We start from the raw sequence: 5,254 nt of genomic DNA, 5'->3' as shown, positions 1-5,254 counted from the left end.
AAGGAGAAATTTCCTGACAGTTAGAATGATTAATCAGCGGAACAACTTGCCTCCAGAAGTTATGAATGCTCCAACACTGGAAGTTTTTAAGAAAAGATTGGATAACCATTTGTCTGAAATGGTATAGGGTTTCCTGCCTAAGCAGGGGGTTGGACTAGAAGACCTCCAAGGTCCCTTCCAACTCTGCTATTCTATTCTATTCTATTCTATTCTATTCTATTCTATTCTATTCTATTCTATTCTATTCATGAAACTTCCAGTCTATACTGAATCTGTATAGTGTAGTTCAACACAAACTGTAATCTAATATGTATGAGTCAGTGCTGACTCCCAGTGACTGCCTGGATAAGACCATGAAATGTTCTTGGCAAGATTTTGGGAGTGGATTGCTCTTGTCATCTTCCAAAGGCTGAGAGAGAGAAGGAGGAACTGGCCCAAGGTCACCCAGCTGGCTTCGAGCCTAAAGCTGAACAAAAACTCATACTATCTCAATTTTTATTCCGTTCTAAGGAAAATCAATATGATGCAATATATGTGCCTTCTTAGCGCAGTAGGCAGCGCGTCAGTCTCATAATCTGAAGGTCCTGAGTTCGAGCCTCAGAGAGGGCAGAATTTTTCCTTTAAACAGTAAAGAATGTAATGATGAAGCAGTTAAAGCCAATCTTTTTTAACACATTCTTCGGCTCAGTCTTTGTAAACAGCAACGGCTCATGCCCAACATTTCGTAGTCGTACCACAGATAATCACAACAATCTAACACAAGTAGATTTCACAGAAGATAACGTTGAAAAGGCCCTTTGCAGCCTAAAACCATCTCTATCTATCGGACCTGATGGACTATGTGCATACTTCTTAAAAAAGCTTTCCTTTGCCATATCTGAACCTCTAAGCATAATCTTCAAAAAATCTTTCAGGACCCAACCTATGGTCACTAGCCACAGTCATCCCTATCTTCAAAAAGGGAGACCCCAGCCTAGTTGAAAATTACAGGTCAATCTCTTTATGCTGCGTCACCTGCAAAGTCATGGAATCAATCATCAACCAATCCATCACCCTCCACTTAGAAACAAACAACCTACTCTCTAACAAACAATTTGGTTTCAGAAAAAAATTATCCTGTAATCTACAATTTCTACACTGCAAAAACATATGGACTACACAACTCGATCAGGGCAAACAAAGCAATGGACGCAATTTACATAGACTTCTGTAAAGCCTTTGATTCAGTGGTACACGACAAACTACTTCTAAAACTAAAATTCTATGGCATCTCTTGACCCCTGCATAATTGGATAGCTGCGTTCCTGTCAAACAGATAACAAGTGGTCAAAATAGGGAGTGCCCTATCAAATACTGCACCTGTTAATAGCGATGTCCCCCAAGGCAGCGTTCTAGGACCCACACTCTTTATACATAAATGACCTTTGCGATCATATTATAAGCAACTGTGTTCTCTTCGCTGATGATGTAAAACTATTCAACACCACCGACAATGCTGCTATCCTTCAAAAAGATCTTGACTATGTGTCAGGATGGTCAAACAATTGGCAACTTCAAATCTCAACCAACAAATGCTCTGTCTTACACATTGGCAAAAAGAATCAGAACACAAAAAACAAGCTGAGTGGACACAACCTTGTAGATGATCCTCACTCTGTCAAGGACCTTGGAATACTCATATCTAATGATCTAAGTGCCAAAGTCCACTGTAACAACATTGCCAAAAAGGCATTAAGGGTTGTAAACCTAATCTTGCATCGCTTCTTCTCCGGTAATATAGTACTACTAACTAGAGCATACAAAACATTTGCTAAACCAGTTCTTTAATACAGCTCATCTGTCTGGAACCCCCACACCACATATCAGACATTAATACAATTGAGTGTGTCCGAAGATATTTCACGAGAAGAGTCCTCCACTCCTCTGCTCACAACTAAATACCTTATGCCACTAGACTTAGTATCCTCCCTTCAGTGTGACTGCGGGGACCCATGTCAAACTATAGATCACATTGTAACCGGCTGCAAGCTGAGGGCATACAGTATATTGGTCCAGCATCTGATTTTTTCTTTTAAATATAAACCATGCCGTACTTCAATAGTTAGAGGGCCTAGACCAGGAGTAGTCAACCTTTTATACCTACCGCCCACTTTTGTATCTCTGTTAGTAGTAAAATTTTCTAATCGCCCACTGGTTCCACAGTAATGCGCCGTGTATTGTCGTCTGCGCATGCCTGTCACGCATCATGGAATTGGGTTGGGGGGGCGCCGGCTACCAGCTCTGCTTGTCTGTTACAGCTGGGTGGTGTGGTGGGAAATACACGAGCTATTCTGGGACAAGGCTCTTTTGTTTGCAGTCGCACTATAGCGTCATTTAGTTTCACTTATATAACATGAACTAAACTTATGCGCGGGTGATACAAATAGTATATTTTCACAAGTTTAAATTGTCATGGGGAATATTATGAAAACCTAATGAAAATGTTTTTAAATAAGGCTATGAAATTTTTTTAAAAAGTCAATTAAATTAAAAAAAAAGGAAAGTGCTTCAGTATCGAACAAAACCCCTACTGCCCACCATGAAAGCTGGAATGCCCACTAATGGGTGGTAGGGACCGGGTTGACTACCACTGGCCTAGACATTGGTATTTGAACGTCTGTTCATAATAGATAGCTAGACCTTTTAATGTTTATATCTTATTGTGTTTTACTAATCTAGAAGAAATGTTACCATATATTGCCACTCCACATATGATATGCCATACGCTAAATAAATAAATAGTCCCTGGATGATTTTTTTTTTAATTTGCATTTATATCCCGCCCTTCTCCGAAGACTCACAGCGGCTTACACTATGTTAAGCAATAGTCTTCATCCATTTGTATATTATATACAAAATCAACTTATTGCCCCCAACAATCTGGGTCCTCATTTTACCTACCTTATATAAAGGATGGAAGGCTGAGTCAACCTTGGGCCTGGTGGGACTTGAACCTGCAGTAATTGCAAGCAGCTGTGTTAATAACAGACTGTCTTACCAGTCTGAGCCACCAGAGGCCCTTTAGACAGTCCTTCCCCCCATTCCCTAACTTCAGAGCAGAGATGCCTGCAGGCCAATCATATTTGCCAAAATGGCAAAAGTGACATCACATCTAAGCTTCATTCGTAGAAAAGAGGCAAAGCTTCGATCATGTTGGCATGATGTGAGATTCATCGTTCCCCCATTCACTCACAATTGGCTCCTGTCTCACAGGGATGTGTTTGTGGGGATCACATGAATGGAAATCCTCATGTAAGTAGCCTGGAGTTATTTAGTCAGTCAGTCAGTCAGTCAGTCAAGTTAGTTTACAGGATCTATATGGCTGCCTATTTATATGGCTTCCTATACAGATAGTCCACAACTTACAACCTTAATTAAATCTGGAATTCCAGTCATAAGTTGTGCCACCATGTGACTGCATCCAATTTTATGAACTTATTTTTAGCGGTCGTTAAATAGACACCGTGGTCACTAAGTGAACACCACAGTCATTAAGCAAACCCACTGTACCCAAAAAGCAGGATATAGATCTAACAAATAAAAGAAGAGGAGGGTCAAGCTATTCTCCAAAGCACCTGAGGGCAGGACAAGAAGCAATGGATGGAAACTAATCAAGGGGAGAAGCAACCTAGAACTGAGGAGAAATTTCCTGTCAGTTATCCAGTTATCCAATTATCCAGTCGAACGACTTGCCTCCAAAAGTTGAGGGCACTCCAACACTGGAAGTTTTTAAGAAAAGATTGGACAACCATTTGTCTAAAATGGCGTAGGGTTCCCTGCCTCAGCAGCAGGTTGGATTAGAAGACCTCCAAGGTCCCTTCCAACTCCGTAATTCTGTTAAAAGGCGAGAGATGCTGACAAATGGAAATAAAAAAAAAGTTGAGAGGGTAGATTTGATGGCATTATTGCAGCTGCCTTCCTGATTTTGTTGTCCGTCACTCTTGCTGACACCCTGTAAAAGTGCAACAAAAAACTAAGAAAACCAATCATGCTGGTTGGAAATAATAGTAGTGAAAGGAACCCATCTTTGCCACAGTTTTTGAGAGTGACTTATGCTTAAAAAGAGTCATAAGGAGTCAGAGGGGTGTTTGGTTTGTGTGTCTGTCTGTCTGTCTGTCTGTCAGACAGAGAGAGAGAGAGAGAGAGAAAGAGAGAGAGAGAGGGAGAGGGAGAGGGAGAGGGAGAGGGAGAGAACATGTCTGCAGAGAAATACCTTCAATGCAATGTGTTGTCTCTTTGGTCTCTGAAACTGATGTTCCAGTCTGATAATTAAGAGTGAAATAATGGAATGAGATCATAAGACAAAAATCTGCTCCAGGCTTTGGTGGGAGTTTTATTTTTATTTTTTTCTCTTCCCTGATATAAATGGATGGCTAGTTTGAGAGTTTATTTTTTCAATTGCTGTTTTTTTTTAATTACGTTTTTATCGTTCGCTCAGATATAGATTTTATCTTTGTTTTGACTGAATTGTTTGTCTGCTTTTACGCTGCTAATGGTCTCGAGGCTCCTTCTTAAGAACAACTACAATGAATCATGCTTTTCTAAGACCAAACTCCAGGAGTCTCTGATAGTGTGCAGATAAACTGCTATCGTTTGTCCAGAGGCTTCAAAAATAGCCTTTTAAAGATTTCAGAGTATCAACAAAGGCACTTCCTCTGCCTGGAGAGAAATTTTTAAAAAACACAACGATAAAAAAATAATAAAAGACAATAAGATTGATTCTAAGGAGATACAGATAGTCGTCAATTTACGACAATCCAATTAGTGACTGCCCGAACAGGGGTGGGTTCTACTTATCTTTACTCCTGGTTTGCAATGGGGTCCCACGCGCGCACGCGCTTCGCTCAACTTCCTGATGACATCCGGGTCAGTGGGTGGAGCCTCCTGCTGGGTTTACTACCGGTTCTTGCGAACTGGTCCGAACCAGGGGCAACCCACCACTGCGTCCGAAGTTACAACAGCACTGAAAAAAAGTGACTTATGACCAGTGGTGATATTCAGCCAGTTCACACCAGTTCAAGCGAACCCATTGTGGAGATTGCAGGTGCCACAACCCGCAACCCGCCTGCCCCGGCATAAAGACGTCCTATTTAGCCATGTTTTTGAGGCCAGGCACATGCATGGAAGGAGTGCGCGTAAGCAAAGAGCATGCGTGGAAGGCCGGGCGCGTGTGCGGAAGGCACATGCGCGTGCAGTGAACCGGTGGCAAGAATAT

General features: G+C 41.5%; 1 non-coding gene across 1 annotated transcript; it reads left to right on the top strand.

The window, feature by feature from the left end:
- The first annotated feature begins 536 nt into the window (after nt 1-536).
- Nucleotides 537-609, top strand: TRNAM-CAU (transfer RNA methionine (anticodon CAU)). Its single transcript has one exon. It is a non-coding gene; the product is annotated as a tRNA-Met (tRNA).
- Nucleotides 610-5,254: the final 4,645 nt, after the last annotated feature.

Source organism: Ahaetulla prasina, chromosome 2, assembly GCF_028640845.1.
Source record: "Ahaetulla prasina isolate Xishuangbanna chromosome 2, ASM2864084v1, whole genome shotgun sequence".
NCBI lineage: Eukaryota > Metazoa > Chordata > Lepidosauria > Squamata > Colubridae > Ahaetulla > Ahaetulla prasina.
The sequence above is the reverse complement of the archived record's forward strand: the minus strand, read 5'-3'. Positions and strand labels throughout refer to the sequence as shown.